This window comes from Aptenodytes patagonicus, chromosome 3 (genome assembly GCF_965638725.1).
Source record: "Aptenodytes patagonicus chromosome 3, bAptPat1.pri.cur, whole genome shotgun sequence".
NCBI classification, from domain to species: Eukaryota; Metazoa; Chordata; class Aves; order Sphenisciformes; family Spheniscidae; genus Aptenodytes; species Aptenodytes patagonicus.
In genome coordinates, this window is record NC_134951.1 from 93,626,358 (window position 1) to 93,647,872 (window position 21,515).

A 21,515-nucleotide genomic window follows, 5' to 3' on the forward strand; every position below is an offset into this window, starting at 1 on the left:
GAGTGCCAACAGGAGAGACAGGAATAGCCTTTGCCTGGGAATGGAAACTTGTCAAATGGGGCAACAGAAAAATACAGAGAAGTGCCGTGTCCAGCAAGAAATCCTGCCAGCTGACCGGGAAGGGGAGAATAGATGCAACACTCCCTACAAGACCCAGAGGTTTTCCTTCAGGAAAACTACCTCAAAGAGTATTATTCCTTCACTTGGTTTCAAATAAGACAGTTTAGGTGCATAAGCCTTGTGAAAGGATTTATGCCACAGTCCAGTTACAGATTTACTAAAATGAGGCAAGAAAGAGCGTTTCGGACACATCTGTTGTATCTCCTACTAATTAGCTTTTTGTGTTCCCCTGCTGAACATCATGGCTGCTATGAAGTTTCTTCTTAGCTATACAACTGTGTAAAAATGGTCATAAGTGTCTATAGTGTCACTTCACTGCACAGTCAATCACTGAATAGGAGGCTACATGCTTGACACCCTAAAGTTAATTCAATTCCAAGTCTAATATTTAGGCATCATGTTATCTGTGCATAGTTTGGATCTCACTCCATGATCTTGTAGATGTACTGCTGCATTTCATACTTTTTCTTTTGCTACAAATCTCTCGCTGCACAAGCACATTTCTCTTGCTATGCAATCATCTAGTCCTCCTCAGCACTGGCGATGCCTCCCAGCCATGCGTCAACAACTTTCACTAGCACAGGCTTACTCTTTGCATCAGGACCATTAATGAAAATACTAAATCCAACTAGTCCTGAGACTGAACCTTGAGGAACACCATCTATCCTCCACACAGCTGTTTCCCTTTCAGCAGAACCCAGGTCTTCAGCCAACTCACAGTATTTGCCCTAATCCCCATCTTTTCTAGATGAGGCAATAATTTCCCGAGTGGCATATATCAGATATTTTACTTATCATTAGAGGGATTCAATTTAATGTACCACTTTTCCCTTCTTTAGAAAATCAGTAGCCTTATCAATATTTAAATATTGGGTTAGTCTGGTGTGAACTGTTTTTTGAAAGGCTTTGTTGAATTCTGTCCTCTGTTCCATTCACCTCTGTTTTTCATTATTATTTCTTTCAAAATCCCCTCCTTCTCCACTGAGTGCTCCTTAAGTTTTGTTTATGGAAGTGACTTAGTGAGTCATTAGCCTGAAAAGCTAGCCATTCATCTGTGGTGCCGTAATTTTATGCTCAAAAGACTTGGTAGGCTTCGCCTTAAATGAACATAGTTAAAATAAAGGAAATTCAGCACTGCTAGTTTCTTAATTTCTACTGAGTCATACTAACAAACTGGCTTTTAAAATAAATTTCAATTCCTGTCTTTGTTTTCTAGTGCTGCTCTTCCACAAAGAAACTACAGGGTATGTTGAGAGAGCAGAGGAAACTCCAGGACTATCCTCTAGGATAGTCAAACAATTAGAACAATTTTTTTGTTCTTGCCTGTGGCATGTGCTCAGTCTCTGTATTGCGTCCTCTCCCTCAGCCTTGGCTCCACCATCTGTCACTCAGCCCTTGGCCTCTGTCTATGTGCAGAAACCAGTGCCCTCCAGTGAGAGCCCTCAAGCTCACATAGGGCTGTGGAGCACATCAGCTCCATCTCTCCCTCTCACCTCATCTGGTTCCAGGACCAGGGGTCCCTGCTACTGCTGCAAACAGAAGTACAGAGCAGCCCCACGGGTGCCTCCTCCTTGATAGCACAGGGTCTGGGAAAGGGGCTGAGATTGGAAGAGTCCAAGGCTGAGGTTCCAGCTCCCAACCAGGCCATACCAGAGAGCTCACAGACGTGTGCTCTGCTCCCTAGATGAGCACTAGTGGTCAGCGAGGTCTCAGCAGTCAGCAACTTCAGACAAGGATGGCCAAATGAAATAACCCTCTTTTGATCTGCACTTTGCAGGCTGCTCTCTGGAAGCCCAGTATGTATCCACGCAAGTTGTTTGGTGCCTGAATCTCTTTTCTTCTTCCCTTCAACATATGTACTATATTTGCTATCTCCTCCATATGACATGCAATGATTTGCTATTTCAGAGTTATTTCAGGATTCTGGAAAAAATTCCTCTTCCCAGCTGGTTTCCACTTCTCTTGTCATGCCTTCTGCTGCCACTCCTGATTCACAGGAGCCATTTTATTTTTCTTTCTTGATAAAAAAAATACTACTTTTTTATTTGAGCTACATTCAGTCAACTTGAACATCTATCCCATATTGAAGATATTCCACCCCTACTTCTTTTCTCAAGCTCTTCACTTAAAGGCTAAATAATTTTTTGAATACGTTTTAACACTTACTTTAGAAGACTTATTTCACCTTGATATTTGGTGTTTTTTACCTTGTCCTGTGCTTTCTGATCTGTATGAACTGACTTCTTTGCTGATGTGCCCCTGTAATAATTTTTCATTTGCTATGCACTTACTCCTACCATCATTTGGAGGTGGTTGTTGACTCAAATAGCTTTGGGAACATTTCCTTACAATTTTCTCCCTCTGCTTGTTTGGCAAATTCCTGCTAGGTTTTGTAATTTTGATTAAGGGAGACTTCAAGCCTCCTCCACATTCAAACCTCTGAGCACTTCAGTCCAGTTGACTTTACTAACCACTTCCTTTAATTTCTCAAACTTCTCCCTCCTGAAATGACTCTATTTATTTCAAACTTAATCAACTCATGCTCATACAATGCAAGGTAATTTTCTACAATCAGCCCCTCTAGAAGGTCCTTACACCTCACAAAACCTAGTCTGAAATAGGTAAGTGCAAATTCTCTTTGCCCCTTTGTGATTGTGACAGAGAGAAAATGAGTGTTTAAGGACTCTGAGCTTTTATGATCATAATGAAGCAATAAGATCTGTATATACAGTTTGCCTTCACAATAGGCCTTAAATTTGTACGTGCTTCGTCTGACAAACTTGTGTTTTGCAAGTGTACTGAAATAACATATTCTGAAGGTAAAATCTTGGCTTTATGGGAATAAACAGGGAACTGAGTTTAGTAATGTTAGGACTTTGCTGAAGATTTGTGCAAGTAATATCAAGTGTGGGAGCTCTCAGCCCGCCCTTAGAGAAGCTGGCTGTGTATCACATCCAATATGTCAGGAAAAACAGGCTGATAAAAGGCACCTGGGAGCAGACTCATATTTTTGTACTTTTGCATGTACCCTCTGTATTTTTGCCAAAGTTCTAGGTAACAGTTGGGAGTCCAATGTGGTGAGAAAACGTTGACCTAAAAATGAAATGTATTATCTGACAGTAACATCATGTCTTTAATTGAAGCATAAAATACGGGCCCAAATTAAAACATAGGTGTTATAGTCATGGGCACTGGGGCTCAGATGTTACGTTCGCATGAGGAGATACAGTTTTTGCTTTCAGCTTAGTCTGTTTCTGATTCATCACTCCTGTAACTAAAGATGGATGAAAATTTTAATAAGAACTCATTTGAATTTTTCTTCTTCACATAAAAAGCACAGGCTTCAGCTATCCTAATTTGTAGCTTCATGATACTCAATATTCAAGAAGCATTCAGGTGTCTAGCCTGCATTCTGAATGTCCCTGCAAATCGTAAAATTTCAGCACAACTGTTTACTCCGTAAAATATTCCTACCAGGCATTCATTACCTTGTTTTGCTCAAGAGCTTCCATCATTTACCCAGAAGAGAGAAGTGTTATAGCATACCACAAGCAACAAGCAAAAAAATCCCCAAAACAGATAGGCATGAGGCCATCTTCTCTCTAAGAAGTCTGTGTGCTTGGGGTCTGGTGACGTGGGGTGTGAGGCAGGAGTACAGGGGACTACAGTACAAGCTAGCACAGGTAATTTCAAGATAGTTTAAGTATCCTTACAATATGCTTCAGTTCAATCCCTGTGAGTGGGATGTCACAGAAAGGCCCCCAGGAGGCATCAGACCCCGTCTCTGCAGCAGCACAGAGCAGAGAGCAAGGCAAACTGTCCCGCTGCAGTGCAACAACTACATGGCTACCAGTCACCCCGCCAGAGACCCCTGGACGGGCCATCGCAGGCATCTCTGCCATGTTAACAGTGTCTTTGCACTGAATATTAGAAACTTAAGATCGTTAAGTACCACTAAAAGTCAATGGGTATTAAGTTCCCATTTTCCAGTAAGATGCTTTTTGCAATGCAAAATTGCTTTTAACAATGTTATCCTTAGGCATTTTGGATTCTGTGTATTATTACAAGTCATATTTAAAAACTGGACTTGAACTCATGGTTTGCTTAGGCTTTGTGAAATCTTCCCCAGAAAAAACTAGCCACAGTGTGAGAATTATGTGACAAATACCTACAAATAAAGATGACACACATGAAAATCCTAATTAGTTGGCCCAAGAAGCAAGTTCTTAATATATTCACCAATTTTATGTGAAGCACTCATACAACGTTTTTATTTTATTTCCCCAGTTCCTACAGAGAGATGAGCACAGGGTCTGAGCCACCTGAAGGAGCAGACCCGCACTTGGCTCAGCTGGTTTTCAGATCCCAGGCAGTCCCATTTGCCCATCCACTCTATACCATGAAGCCTGCTCTTCTTTGCCACCTATCTTATATCTGAGAATAACAACTACACACAAGATGTATGGGAAACAAGATCAGGAGGAGCAAATCAGAATGAACCACGTATGGTAATAAAGCATACAACTTTTCTTCTTCTCTAGTATTTATAGAGAATAGATATCAGGTTTCTGACTGACCAAACCAACTACAGCAGGCTTTGTAGATTAATAAAGCTTTAAAAGGCCGTTTAAATCCAGGTTTCTCATGATCCCTCCTGGTAAAGAATTAATCAGTTCAACATGTGAGGGGGTGGGTCAGTCACTGTTGAGTTGATGTCTGAATCCCATACAGACAAAATAGTCTGTTTGTTTTTCTTTCAAAGAACAAAACTTTGTTGTTTCCTGAAGGACCACAATTCATAATTCTTCCTGAAAGGAAAAAAAGATTATCTATATTTATATTTTTGTTCTAAGCATGTATTTCTTTTACTTGGGTGGTAAGCTATTAACATAGTACATAATAAATTGTCATTTTTATGAAACCTGCCCTCAAAAATATAGAAGCTTAAGTCAGCTATCAATGTTGTCAATAACTATGTTTTACAATTTCATGGTTGTCTTGTAAGAATTCCAGATAAATCAAACTACAAGAATGATTAATTGCTATGGCAAAGTGTTACGGACATTAACAAATAATTTGTCATTGTAATGAATTATACCCTTGTATTACAGCTAATTATTAATGCTTGCTTAACTTTGGGGGGAGGGGGGTGATAGTTATTTGATTACTGATTATAATTTTATAATTACTGCTGGCAGCCAAATATTTTTCTTCCATTTCCCAAATAACAGCTATTAGGCTAAAATGTGTCTGGGCTAAATCTCCTATCTGCTTGCACAGTTCTGCAAATGGAGATCAGCACAGGGTAAAAGCCAGGGCTCAAGCTGGGACACTCCGCTATTTCTTACCGTGCAAATGCATGTTTTTCTGATTGCATTTCTCTGCCTCTCTTCTCTTATACTCTCTACAGCATCCACTCATACGTTATGAGGAGATTTCTTCTGGGAAGGAAACTCAGAGAGAAAGTATGAATTTCTTTTAGCCGGTGGCAGCCAAGAAGATTCACGATGACACTGCGAATGCTGTTTATGCCACTGCCTGTAACACAAACCACACAGGTATTGGGAACACCTCCATCAAGAGCTGCTGTACAGAAACCAGTACGCAGCTGGACCAAAACCAGCAATGTATCATCCACAGGAAGAGGAACTGATGTTGGATTAAGGAGAATTTTGGAGAGGCAGGCCTTTTACACACTCTGTTATTCACGTCAAAAGTGATTTCAAGAGATTCTGCAAATCACTTGCCTTCTCTCATGTCGGTTAATAGGCTAACCTCCCAACAAACCTTCAAGTAAATGCTTCACAGCGCTACTCTCCCCATATAGATTTATAACAAATACCTTGCTCTACTGTCAGAATCCTCAACTATTTTTCAGGCTTAACGTACTGTCCAAACATTTCCAGTGGCATTTTGTTCATATGTATGCACCACATTGCTTTGCTACATCAGCTTGCCATCCATACATTTCATTCTTGCTCTCAGATACCAGCTTCAGTATCTTTTGATAGACCAGTATTTCACCTCTGCCACACAGCCCCTACCGCCCTGGGAGGCACTCCTCATTTATAACAACATTTGCTCAGACCAGGGAAAGCCAGTCGTCTGTTGTATGGTGCAACCATGTGCTACCTGTAAGAAAGCTACAATGGAAAAGAACTGGACAGAAGTGGACAAAAGTGAATCTCATGTCATAAATATGATCCGAAATTTTGCAGGTTTTGCTCCAGCGATGTTGCCTTTAATAAAAGTTTCACATTTACAATGTTATTCTTTATCTAGTAAAGCAACCCTTTTAGGGGGGTTGCTTTATGTCTTGTAAAAGACATTTACAGGAATCACCTCTGCCACTTCCACTAATGCACTGGTGAGGTTCATACACTCCTTTTAGTCCTCAGAGGTATCAATTCTTACAAGGCTTTTTGTCTTCTGAGTGTGGGGAAACCCTTTTGTCATTTAATTAAGTAACTGAACAATACATGAAACATACCCTTGTAATCCTTCATGCGCTTATTCTTTGGCACACTGGTCCTTCTCTTGGGCAGCTGGATGACCTCAAACACAACAGCTGTACCACTGAGGAGTCCAAAAAATCAATACTTCTCCAAGTCAGTAAAATCAGGACCCTGCTCTGACTTCTTGCATAAAATTTTTGCACCTCCATTTCAAAAAATAATAATTAAAACTGCTGTCCATGGACTTCCACATACTTTGTGAAGCTCAATGTAAACTTAAATGATGGTCTGACTTGATGCAGTGAACGGCAAACTGCCACAGCAGAGGGGCAGGTCCATGGACCACCGTGTTGGGTCAGTAACTCTGGCAGAGGGCGGGGCAGGCAGCCAAGGGCGACCTCTTCCATCTCCCTCATGAGAAATGTTGGAGTCCTTGGTGACCACTTCCCTGCCCGCTTCAGAGATGACAGCCACTAACTGAGGCTTGAAGCTGAATTATTTGCTGAATTTTGGAATGTGATTTAATTACAACTAGAACCAATGCTAGCTATGTAGATTTCTGAGTTATTAAATTCCTTGAGTAGATGAGCAGACTCCCTTGCTTAGCTTCTAGACACTCTTTTGGTGGTTTTGATGTCTATATTAAATTACAGGACCTTTTCCCATCTTGGAGATGTTCAGATGTGAGCTTAAGGACAATTTATTGCATTGGAAAAACAAAGGATAATTTAATGGTGGTATTATTAATCAAAGGATTAGCTGCCATCTCTAGCTTTACCTTGAGTACCAGAGTCCTAGAAACTAAATTTGTAATAATAATAATTAATAAATAAATAAAAACAAGAACAATCTGAGTGTTAAAGAAATGTGGCAAACTGAACAGAGCCAGAAGGAAGGGAAGATAAAAAGTGTGAATTAATCTTAGCCAGAAGAAACTTAGAAACTCGCCTGCTGTCTCTTCCCATATACCTTCAGCAGTAGCCAGCTACCAGTGAGTCAGTATGTGTCTGTGAATACATATAAAGATAGCTGATATCCCAAGGCATCTGAAATAGCTGTCTCCAAACTCAGTAGTCCAGAGGACCCAGTAGGGACCCTGGCAGTAACAGATAACAGTGACAGGGAGGAAAAAGGCTGTAATTCAGCTATATTTTCAGGCATCCCCTACCATTTTTCCCAAGAAGATGACCATCATCCACCAACTACCAACTCTTCAGGCTACTCAGACACATGCGCACTGAAAATCGACTACAACAGCAAATTAACCTTTGCTCTTCAGCAAGCATTTGTAGAATAAAAGGCAGCTTTTAATGGGCTGATACTGAAATCTGCATAACATTTGATAGCACATAAGTATTAATCGGTGTGTGGGGCTGTAATGGTACCAGGTGGGCTTCTGAGGTGTCTCCTACATAACCATGCTCAAGAACTGACAACCAGCTTCTTGCTAAAAGTCATCTTCTGATGAGCAACATATCTGAGTGAAATTAAACTCTCAGGACACGCCATTTTTAACGCTTACAGAACTGAGAAAGCATCAGGAAAACATGCAGAAAATTAACACATCATCTAATTTGCCTCAGCTGGGTCTGCAGCTGAGCAATGGGAGCATAACGCACCACCCTTCTCATCCTGGTCCACCTCACACCCTGACACAGGTCCTGTGCAAAAGCTTGGGCACCTGGCGCTTCGGTGGATTGCAGGGTTTCATTAGGATATCTGTCCATGAAGATATTCCCGTCAATCAGGAGGAGAAGACCCACCAGGCAAAAGGCTAGGAGCTTTTGCAGCACTTTGGGCCAAAGAAGAGCCCCCAGTTAGGGATCAGCTCCTGCCTAGCAGGAGGGTCAGCCTGCTTGAGGCAGGTCTCCATCGAAAGGATGGGGGTTTTCTTCCAGTTTTAATTGATTTCTGAGTTTTGCCCACAGTTTATGTAGCTTGCTGCAGCCTGGGCATCTGTGAAGTATCAGACCACAGTTGGCTGTGGGTCTCCTCATCTGACAGGAAGGTGTGAAAGGGGATTTTGCAAGAAACATGCAGTGGAATTTCTGTTATTTATGGCTTTTTCCTGTCAAAAGTCATGGGGTTTTGTAAGTATTTAGTGAATTGACTTTTTTCCTACCCTCTTATCCCTCCACATTTTAATCTTCTCAAAAGAAATGCTGAGAGGGAGGGGATTGCCTGTGGGGAAAGTGGGTAAAATCAGAAACACATTCAACATAAAAGAGTTTGTGAGAAATCTTAAGGATTATTTTTTTCCTGGGGGAAAATATTTCTTTAAAATCATCCCTAGTTTTACAGGGAAAGGGGGCTTGGTTATGTCAGGTTGGCCCAGAAATTTACTTCCATCAAAGCTTATATTGAACTAAGCTGTTTAACGTTTCTCTTTTCCCTGATCTTTTCCCTAAAGGGGACCAGATTGCTACTGTGTTTTAACTCTGCCAAGTGGGTTTTCATACAATTTTCACCAAATTTCTTCCTCATTTCCTACAAGTTCAGTTACTGCCAGGCTACAAGTTTTTCTTTATAAGAAAAGATGCAAAATCTCACAAAAGACATCTTTGTGCCAGCTTCACTGTCAAACTGGGTCTTTTATGACCAAGATCTCAAAACTTCAAGAAGAGAATAAAAATGAACATATTCAACTTCTGTTAAATAATTACAATAAGAATAACAAATATACATATAATTTTGAATTATCTCCATAGCATATAAGAATGAAAGAGCGTTGCATCATCAAGTTAGGTGTTAAACATTTAAGAATGTGCTATTCTTTGGAAATACTCCCTTAAGTCAAAGAAATCGTGTTTTCAAAGTGCAAGATAACTTAACCATTGGCTAATATTACGAGTAATGTGTCATAGAAAAACTGTTCGGCAGGAGTTAATACGGGTATCTTTGTTACCAATGGATTTTTTTTTTTTCTAAAAGAGAACTATTCACCATTTTAATTCAAAAATTGTGTCAACCCCTTTTCCATGAAGCACAACGTATTGAAAAGCTCCATTGCAACCCAGCAAATTATGGTGGCTGCACATATACTGTGGAGGATGGCATATGGGCTGTGAATTTTGCAATGTTCGTGTCCCCTTGAATATTGTCAAGTTACAGGTCAACCCTCTCTTCAACCTCAGCCTCCCCTTCTTAGCATAATAGGAGAACACTTTTTGTCTGATATGGGCAAGTTCCTAAATCCCTACTACTCTCTGCTGGACTGCAGCTCCACTGGCTGTGACCTAGAAAAAATTATGCTATTCGGGCAGAGTGAGGGTGGCAGGATGTGGCCCTTAGAACCGCAACAACCCTGAAGGCGGGGAAATATTCAGGAAAAGCCTCTTCTTCTGAGGTTCTCACCTTGATGTTCTTCACCAGGTTTGTCCTGCTGCCTCTCACTCTTAACATGAAAAGGAAAGGGAAGAGCTGGTCATATGATGGTTTGGATGAAAGCAGGTAAAAACTTGAACGGGAAAAGGAAAATACGTGAGAAAAGGAGACTTTACACTAAGGACAGTGTAAAGGCAGCTGGTAGTATGACCTAAAGCCTCTCCATAGTTGGGATATCATTTAGGAAATTACATCTTTTCTCCACAGCCAAGAGAAATGTCAGCCTTTGGTCTTATCTAAGCACCTTACTTTGGGGTATTTGTAATTTTTCCCCATCCTCCTGCATTCCTCCGAGGAAAAGAAAGTATTGTAGCAATTGATGCTCAGCATAAATGACCTCTAGGCTTTGGTGAATTTGCCTCAAGAGCACACACGCACACTTCTTCGAATTTCATTGTCATCTTAGCATAAACAGCAGGAGGCGTCTCATAGAAAGAGGCCTTCTTTTCCTGGATGTCTAAAGGCGAATATGTATTTAGGATTTATTGGCATTACAGTAACATGAAGAGGCCCCAGCTGAGGTCACAACAGTGCTTTTTTCCAGGTGCTCTTTACACAAAAAATAGAAGTCCTTGCCTCTGAAAGTTTACAATCTAACTATGGGAGACAAAGCAGGAATTATTGCTCCTTTTCTTGCAGAGATGGCATTAAGACACTAAGAAATAAAAGAATGACTCCAGAAATCACAACAGGAGTCCATAATCTAAACTTGCCATGCTTTATTGCTTGGGTAGAGTGACATAAGTTTTCCTTGCCTCCTGTTCTAGTCTATCGGGTTTGTTCTGATGCTGCGACAAACGGGGCCCTGCAGATGGTGTGTAGAGCAGGCACAGCAGCCAGGAGCACACCAGTGTCTGCTCATGAATACTCCAGGTCACCCCGCAACCAACCCACCCCAATGTCTCCTCCTCGAGGTGAGTCAGGGCTGTTTGCTTAGAAAACAGTGCAAGAGGCCCCTTGAAATGATCCATTTCTGCAAAGAGGAAGTTTTCTTCCTTGCTCCCAACTCTTAGAGATTTCCTCGTGCTCCAAAACTTGAAGTTTCAGGCCTCTTGGGAACCTTTTATTACCACTATTAGCTTTACTTTGGATGATCTCATCATTCATGTAAAATTCAATTCCTACATGAGGAATATATACTAATGAAGGGGTCAAATAAACTCAAAGGGATTAACCCTCTCTGGTCTCCTTTGGGAAACTGAAAGCATATTTTTTTTTTATTCTTGGCCTGTTTTCCAGACCAATAACTTGCTGCATTTACTGAGTCTTCTGAGAATTTTCTTCCAGCTTTCAGAAAGTTAGCCAAACCTTCCCTTCCTCTACGGGTATCCTGTCTTTCACTTCAGTTACCTGCATAGTACATTTTTGTAAACTATTATCGATTACCACTAAAGTCCTCCACATTTTTTAAAGCACTATTAAAGTTTTATCTTGTAGAGTGCTTATTTGTTGGGAAGAGAAGGGACATTTGTGTCCTTTCATGCATCTTGCTCTTTGGAGACAGCAAAGGTGAACTACCTGTGACTCTACCCAGCAGAGCTGAAAGGCATGAGCAAGAGTAAACATTTCCACAAAAGGTTTCATCCACACACACAGAAACAGGTTTGCCAACACCTTTCCTTTTTTCCTCTCCTTCTTAAATACAGGTATTATCTTTGCTAATATCTAGCTTTATGATACTAACTCTTTTTGATTGTTTTCCTGAAGAAATATACAGTTGGACTAGCAAGTTCATGCACATATTCTGCCAAAATCCTGGGAAAGTGTTTAACCCTCATTGGCTGCAGAAGCTTCTTGCAGTTTTACTTCTGCCTCCAGTATCCAGTGCCAGATGTATTCCTGCTATCAGTATTGTCTTCACCTCTATATGTAGCCTCGTTTCTTCTACCAAAAGGGAATTACAGTATTTATTTGAGTTTCGAGTAATACCTCACTATTCTGAATCTGTATCCACTTCACTTTCTCTTTCACTATTTTCTTAAAAAACATGCAGCTGAAGAACTTCATGCTTTTTTTAGTGTTCTTTCTGAGTTATGAGTCAGCTTGACTTAACAATTCTCACCTCAGCACTACGATTTTTCACTTATAACACACAACTCTCTTCACCCATCACAAAATTTTTCTGTTTCTTAGAAGCTCGCTCTCTGCCTGCCTAAGCTCAATGTCGTTATGGTAGTTATTTGTTTATATCCAGTGCTTCTTTTTGAAAATCTTTCCACGTCACTTCTGATACAAACTCTTAATGATACAAACAGCTTTGTGAGCCTCCTCTGCATTCAAGCCTTATATTCTCCAGTCCAGCCTCACGAAAATGATCTGCCTTATTTTATCAAAGTTAAGCTTTTCAATTTTAGTCTTAGTTGTCTTATTTGTGTTTGTCTAGCCACTTAACTCAAATGGGATTAGTTCATGTTCACTTGGTCCAAGGTTATTTTCTATAATGTCATTTCTTCTACAACATCACTCACTGCTTACCTAAATCAAGTCTAATAAAATACTGCCTCTTTTTGTTTCAGTGATTATTTAGTGAAAAGCTGTTGGTTATTACACCTTTGAAAATCTGAGCCACTGCTAGTAGCATTTTTTTTTTTCCATTTTGTTAACTTGCATGTTAAAGTCACCCAAAATTACATTGTCCGTGCTCAGATTTGACTCTGGGGCCTACAACTGACTTACAGTACCCTCCCAGCAGAACTTTTTTTGCAAGCCAGCCCAAAATGGATAGTGATCCAAACAGTTTCTTTTTTAGCCACTCTTATATCCTTTTTCCAGACAACACACAGCAAAGTAGCTATATGATATTAATATCAAGTTTCCTGTTGTTGCAAAGTAGTTGACTAGGGATTTTGTATAAAAATGATACAGTGGTTTGTGGAGTTTGTTTCTTTGCTGAGAGATGGACAATGATATATTTGATTTTCTCCTTAGCCAGATTAAAAACAGATAAAAAGAAAGATTTCTGCTCATGCCTTCAAAAATATACATTTGGGTGGAAGCCAAGAAAAGAAAGTGTGATCTGCATAGACGAATCAGTCTTAATAATTTATTAGTCTAAGAAAAGAGGGCTTATAGCTGAAACCTTTGTGCATTTTTAACATTTGGTGCTAAGGCTCCATATAAGAGAACTATAAACTATACATAAGATTGCCAAAGTAACTAATAATTGTAGAAGAATATATATATATATGTATGTAAATTCAATTAATACCAGTGGTAATCCAGTGGAAGTTCACACTTTGGGAAACAAATATTTTCCAAACAGAATTGAAATACTTTATTTTTCAGATACTATTTTACAGTAAGTCTTCCTGCATAAATTTTGTGTTCCAATAGAAATTGTGTTCAGGGGAAAATGAAAGAACATTTACATTTGCATTTATGTTAAAAATGTAGCCATCGCTGATCACGGAGGGAATGCATAAATCTTTATTTTAATTACCAAAATAAACAAAGCAACCTTATTTCAATTGTAACTGTGCTACTTTGAAAGCTGCAGCTGACTGATATCTTACTACTCTCCTCTATTGGAAGCTGAACATTTCCACAACAACACACAATTGAGCTTACTTTCCTTGAAAGTCATAAGCAGTACAAGTGTATAATCTAGGTCTCAGTATAATAGTTGTGCTGTTTATTTTAACCCCCCGAGAGCTCTGTTCAATTCCATCTCTCAGGTGCCTTTCTTTGAATCCCTGAAAAGAAAAATAAATATGACTTCCTGTGTTCCAAAGGCACTTATGTTACATCATGTGTCTTTATAATTAACCTTTTTTTATAAAGATGTTGGGTTTTTTTTCCCAAAGACCTGTTTTCTCTCGCTGTTTGAGAGAGTGGCACCCAGCTGGGCAGTTGCAGTGAACGGTCTTAGGGTCTTTCAGCACTCCCATTAAGACCTGCCTTTTTGAAGTGTTTTATAATGTGGCCATTTTTATTCACATCAGGCTAAATCTTGGCAAGTGGGTCCCCAGCTTAGGAGTAAATTGTTTGTACAGAACTGAATTGATCTAGTAGTTTCTCAGTGAGAATGATGCCAAAAATCACGGCTCCTGAGGTCGATTTCCACCTCGCAGGGGAGCCAGAGCATAGTTAGGCATTACTTGAACCTTGGTTTGGGACATCTATGCCCTCAGTCCCTCTCATTTCAGTCCTGTCCTCCTGGTCAGCTCTGTGCTTCCTTTTACTGCGGGAGCTTAAGAGAGCACCATTTCATTCCTTATCAGACTGTTTGGAGAACATCCACATTATTCTAAACCCACGTATCACCATTTTGTGAGGAACAAGATTGACCCCAAGGATTATCTACAAGGTTCATCCTGAAGCTAGATTCAAGACTAGGTGGACAAGCAGTGCAGCTGAAGACGTGGCACATCCAGGAATGGCCCTGGAGAGGACACAGAGTTCATCTCCAGGAAGGCTCGCCTCTGCCATCAGCCCACCGCTTCGGCGTGAGGCAGGGGAGCACCCCAGGCTCACAACCCCTCCAGAAGTCTCCTGCAACAGGCTGCACACTGCTGGTAAAAGAGTTGGTGATCAGATGTGACATAAATCCTGCTGCATGGCTTTGCCCGGTTCACATTTACTCAGCGTAGTATCAACTTGCTGTTTCCAGGTAGCCTAGATTATATTCTTAAGATTAACGCATTTTGATTTCAACAGTTCTTTTAGATTATGATTTGAAGCCTCTCAAAGCGGGAATTACAGTCTTCTCTTCAAAACGTATTGATTGCATTTTAAATACATTGTACTCTATTAAAAAAAGAAAGTAATAGCCTATTATGGCAGTACTTCTTCCCACTGTTGTTTTTAGCAACATAAACAACATATACTGTTGGGGTCTGGGGGGTTTCGTTGTTTTTTCCTTCTTAATTATGAGGCCCACTTCCATTTAAACTGAAACACAAAGATTATTTTCTGAGCACTAACTAAAACCTAAGGTATTGCTTAATCCTATTAGTGGAGTCATCTTTTTATTATCTGTGGTTCATCATGGACATTTCGGGGGCTCTCTAGTGTCCTGTTAGCCATGTCCACAAATGGAAGCAGCCCCAGTAGTCCATATCTAACACTAAATTGTCTTGAGCAGCTAAGCTGGTAAGTTACTCCGTATTTGATTAAGTTGTTCTTTTGCTACCTTAATTGTAAGTGACCTTGACAGTTTTATTTTCCCAGTTCAGTGTTAGCAGACAGATAAAGTTCGGATATTCCCTATGTATCCCACTATGTGAAGCTTAATGCCTTCTGTGAATTGGTATATAAAATCAATTTTTTTTTTTAAATCCAATCAATGGCTTACAATTACTTCCTCTACTTTAATGCTTCTAACCTTTGCCCTTTGGAAATCTTTATATTACGTGGCACTGCATCCTCAACTAAGTAAATGGAATACTGTATCATTTTATGCCACTTGTGTCTGTACAAATATTGTTCCTTATACAAAGAAGTGGCATAAGAAAAACTATAGTATTTTTCTTCCTATTTTCCTGTTTGATGCAAACTTTAAAAATGCTTTTGATCAGCGGTGCTGTTCACTGAGAAACTAATTCTTCCATGTTTACTCACTGCAGGTGAGTACCAAATAGAGGTAAGTGTGGTAGAATTTAATTTCAAATATTACAGTATAGACTGTAACTATCTACAACGTCCCACAGAGTGCAACAGCCACATAGGGCAAATACCAGCTAGGTCATCTTGTTCATAGCTGTGACAGTTCAAAATTAATCCCAACAGTGTGCACACAAGTTTTTGTTAAATTTAGTTTTAAATGACCAAAGCATTTACGCTTTTGTAGTTTGCTATGGAAGGTGTTCTGCAGAAGAGTAGATCTCAATTTTAGAATGTGTCTTCCGGAGGCTTTAATCTTTCTCCACTTTACTCACCCCGTCCTAGCCAATAACTATTTCAGGGCTGCCCTCAGACATGGCCCTCCCTTTGCCTGAACTATTTGCATGCTAGACACAAAAAACATGAGATGTGCTGGGATGAGACACACACCCAGCATCTGCTGCCAAGGCAACAGGAACAGGATCCATTTTCTAATATTTCAGATAAAGAAGGGATGACATTTCGGTCCTGCCAACACCCACCATTTCCCTCAGGAGAGGCCAACGTTGCCAGTACATCTAGAAGTCATCTAGAATAAACACTTTGCACTTCGCTTACCTTGAGTTTGTCTGATTGAGGCAAGTACAAAGCATGACTTTTAACAATGCTATTTAGAAACTGGAATCTGGGGCACTTCCTTCCACCCTTCTATATATCAACATCAAGACAGCCCCCATGCCTTCTTCCTCCACCGTGACCTGAGAAGACATAATAGGATCCTTATGGTATGTGTCTTCTATGTAACACCGGTACATCTATTTGGCTACTTGTGATATTATTTAATTTCAACTCTTCCATCAGGTTTGTACACCTACGCAAACGTTATGCTGAAAGGCAATAGTCTAAACAGCAGGTGGCTACTCACAACCTTTGCACAAAACTATTTGCATGCAAACCTAGAAAAGGACAAATGAATCTGTAGCTGTGGATAGATACATGAAAAAAAACCCATGGGGTAAATTCAGTTAAATAATGTGCTTATCTGTGCTTGAAAGTTCCCTATGAAGTGGGCTGAAAAGTTTCACTCCACAGCAAACAACTCTGTTGTGTGATGCTGGGCATGGAAAACTCCTGCCTTTACCATACTGCAGGACTCCACGTCCCAGCAGAGGAATAGCTGGGAATGTTCTTGGGAGCACCACAGCACAGGAAAGAATCTTTAATTGTCTTTTGGAAGCCCTCTTCATAGACAGGAAGGGAGTGCCGTGTCCATTTAGAAAGAAATGTATGCACTTGGAGCATAACACTTTCTGTGAGAAGTCATAGGAGTCTGGCATTGCAGGAAGCCTTATGCAGCCAGCTCATACGGTATCGGATACCAGCTTTGTTAGCCTTTCAGATACCCTCACAGTTCGTCACAAAACAAGTAGGAAATCCGCTCTGTGTAGCTCCCTAAATGTACGTTAAGTACATGCCTGTTGCTGGGGCATGCATACTGAAAAGCCCTCTGAGCCAAAGCTGCTGCAGCATGCAGGGGGAGAGGTTGCACACTGGCACTCTCACCCGGGATAGGAGACCGAAGTGTGGTAAGATGCTCTGTCTCGCAGCCTTCTGCCACCTCCTGCGTGCCTAAAGAAGTAACGGTGATGAAGATGAAAACTTTCACACCAGGCTACAGAGCCTAATGTCAGGCTCAAAACGACGTTAGAAACTGAAATGGTGTATACACATGGTGTATTTTGGGACAGGCTGCATATTGTCACCTCAGGTGATCAAATGTCTAACGATGAACCAGAATTAGATTGTCTCACCCTCCCTAAAACCAGTGACATAAATCAGGTATAACATTCACCACAAATATTATTTGCACATTTATAGATATCAAGCAAGAATGCTATTTATTATTATTAGGCAGACTGCTATTTTGATCAAGACAATTAGAATTTTTTCATTTTCCCTAAACCTGATTTAGCTGTTTAACAGTAGTTGATGCATTGTGGAGGTAACGTTTGATTATCTTTTTTAGTAACCCATGTCATATGGAAAATTTTAGTGGTTTTGGAAAGACTGAGGCAATGCTACAGGAAATATTTCTAAAAGCAAGGTAAGTTTGAAAAGTTGTTTCCAAAATGTAAGTTGAAGTTATTTGCGATAAGAAGTTTTTGGTGAACCCCTGTCCCTGAACAGTTTGTAAAAAGAATATATAGTTTTACCAAACTGTGGTCACTATAAGGTGATTTTCAGAAAGTTTTTTTGTTGAAATGAAATTATAGTTCTAGGCAATTTTTAAGAGGCTGTGAAATAGAAATTCCTGGCACTTCATGCTTACTCTGTTACATGTTAAATCTACAGAAATATCCAGTCTGCATAAATGTATTAAATTTGGGAAGATAATTGGATTTGCTGGAAATACAATTATGTATCTGCATATTCAGGTGTTTTATGTCCTCTGACATTTATTTTTCAGCCACAGTTTTCATTTTACTTAACTGCTTATGTGGAAGTTTCATTTAGGAAATAATAAAGGTGAGTGTTAACATTCTTGGCTTTTGTGCAAAGAAAGTCCTTCTGAAATATATCTCGCCATACCTTGAATCTCTAGATCTTCAGAATTTATATGTGCCCTTGTCCAAGTTTATATCATCTAAACAGCAAGTGTCTATTCCACTCCACCCATTCAAAAGCCTTCCAAAAGCTCTCGGCAAGTGAGGGGTTTTTTCCAATATCTTTTCTTTCTCCTTGTATCTGACAAAAGCATTTTAATATTACAGCAGACAAAGCTTCTCTTGTGAACTGGCCTCACTTCCGCAAAACATTAAGCACATGATTAACTTTCAATGCATTTTTTAAATTTAAGGTCGAAATATATCCCCATATGACAGATACAGCTGATATATCACATATGTGAAAGTAAACACATGTTGAAATGCTTTGCCAAATATGAATGGCGGTCCTGCGTGCTGAAAAATAAGTATATGCTTAACTGTTTGGACATTTTTTAATATCAGTAGAATTTTGTTCCATGTATTTTTTTATTTTTTAACAAATCCCAGTAACAAACCATAAAGAGGTTTTAAAAAGGACAGTTCTGATGGTTTTATGAAGGGTTTCCCTTCATTAAATGCTTAGAATCATGTTTTTACAAATGAATATTAGTGCTTATTTCTTATTTTTATATTACTTAAATGAATTACTTTTATGAAGTACGTTACTTTATGAAGAAATGTCTTTGATTTAACTGAGCTAAATTATGACCTTTCCTTTTCTTGATTTTATATATAGAAAGTGTAATTTAATTTCCTCCTCTTTTGTTGTTTCTTTCATTTACTTAAGCTATTACCATTGTGCTTTTACTTGTGTATTCATAAAATTTACCCTTAAAATGAGGCAAATAATGAAAATTCCCCCCAGAACATCATGCTTTTTTAGTTAATTAAAGCTAATAGTTCCACAGGGAGTAGATGCTAAAAGTTACACTCTTCTATACAAGTTCAGATAACAACTCAGTATGTTCCAGATGATGTGCCCAAGCTCTATAATTATCGTCTACACTTTCTTTTCCAAATGAAAGACAATAGTTTTTGATCAGAAGATTGTGTGCCCCAGAAAACTCCAGATGCTTTATTATATTAAGGCGAACATTTAAGTGCTAGGTAAGTAATATATAAAGAAACGGGGGGGTAAAATCTATGTCTGTAGACATACAGTTAAAACACAAAATTATAAGCAAGTCTCTTTTATGTCATATTCTTTGCAGATAATCATATTATGTGCTGTACCTCTTTGTCGTAGCCACTCACCTTTTTCTCACTGAGCTGAGCGCTATACAATTGCTCTGTTATTTTGTACAACAACAAGTACAATGATGGCAGGACCTCAGCTGGGACTTTTGGATGACAATGCTATTACTATTATTACTATTACTCTTCCTGTTACCATTACAATACTATGCTATATGCTCTCTTTCTAGTCCATGTCAAAGTGTCCCTTCGTAAGGCAGTAAAGAGCTGATGGGACATTCAACCAGTTCCTTTTCCAGTTCCAGTTCCTTCCTCAAATCCCACTTCTTCACAAAAAAGATTAGAGCTTGAATCGCAGAGAAATAATCAAATAACTGTGCCTCGTGTTTACGTAAAATTTACAAAGAGATTGCCTAGGACTTTTTTTTTTTTGGTTATGAGTGTATTCAAAACATCTGAATACAGGTAGAAGAGCAGGCAAAACCAAGCAATGATCATTTACACCAAGTAGCGATGAAAAACCTCCCAAAATCTTGCTTTTTTTTAATTTCATTTTCTATGTTGGTGATATATAAAACCCAAGATCTCATAGTACTAGCAATTGCATAAAGTTTATACAGGTGTGTTTTCAGAAAGTATAGATCATATCCAAGCCAAGTATCAAAACTTACTCAAATTCTCTTCCCAGTTAACTGTGAGCTTTGCCTGTTGCAAGAAATGCAGTCTCACATCACCTAAAATATTTGCTCAGCTCAAGAAGAATTTCCCACAGACCAGATTTATTTTCAGCACAGCACATTGAGTCATACAACAAAGATTGTCTTGCATGAAGAATTTGTATCTATTGCTACAATAATCAAAATTATTAATACATTTTCACTATTATCTGAATTCCTTCAAGTTAGAGTTTGTTTCTGGTGCCACTATACCAACATAAATGAAGAGACACAGCTGAAAAGTCTGTGCCAAAGCTATAGTTTTATACTTGAATTTCTTGAATCACTTTTACATTTGCCCTGTTATTTAAGGGGGATTTCTCCCCAGTTCTATACATCCATTGCCTTTCAGAAGCATCTGTTTGTTTTTTTCTCACCCTAAGTTTTCCACCAGTTACATTGTTCAGTCCATGCCTTGAAGACATGCACAAAAGTTGCTGGCCCCCTTTCACACCATGGAACATTTTTACTCTTAGCAACTAAAATCATCCTCACTATCTCCCACATCCTCGCCTCCTCACTAAAATACCATGTTTTCCTTGCTGTCTGTACAGCAGTCTTTATATAAAGCTCTTTCCTGAGTGCTGGGTCCAAGTTTCTAAACAGAAGGAACCTTCTGACCTTTTCCAGAAGCACACAGACACCTGGAGAGCCATAAGTCACCCAAATCTGGCACTAAACCTGCCTGCACGTCTACTCTTTTTGCTCTCTCTCCTGTGCTTTCATATTTCATTGGGTCTTTCAGTGGTCATGGCTGTATATACTTACCTAATAGCACAGTGTCTTGTGCGATCTTGATAAAGAGCCCGGCACCCCACCCTGAAGATTTCATTGGCACGTGCACAGAGATGTTAAATAACCACAGACGAGCTATAGGTAAGGGCTTCCGGAGCTCACGGGGTTGCGTGATCCCAGATGTGATTACCTTTAACGTGGCAGCAAGCCATACAAAATAGATACTGCTGTAGTCTGGCCCACAGTTTGCAATAGCCTGGTGATAAACCGGGCAGGTATGCAATCCTACCCCTGACAGCTTCAGTCCTGCCCACAAACACCTCCCAGAGACTGCAGAGAGTGAGTGATGAAGGGAGCCAAAAGAAGATGATGAATCTCTGGCGCTATTAAGAGCTAGTTGCGACATTTTGGTTTCCAGTCATGATTGATGAGGCTGAGGAAAGGGTCAGTGCAAGGGTCACTGTTTTCCTTCATTCTCTGAAGAAGCACAAGATAAATTGCAAGCAGGCTGCATTTTATTTTTTACCGTACAGCAGTGGCTAATGATCCTAGTAAACAATACATTTAATAAAATTATTTGCTGCAACAGTTTGCGCCTGTGTTAATTTACAGGATTTGCAAAAGCAGGGCCAAGTGCTGGCCGCTAGAAAAATGTGAGTGAGACCCAGCCACATCTCTCCTGGACAAGCTCCCCTCTCCGCCACTCTCACCTGGCAGCAGTCAGAGCTCCACATGCAACTGAGCATTTTCAAGGGGTTTGCAAACACTTTATTTCTGAGTAAAACCTACTTTCCACAATTATCTGAATCATTCTCAGTTTTGTC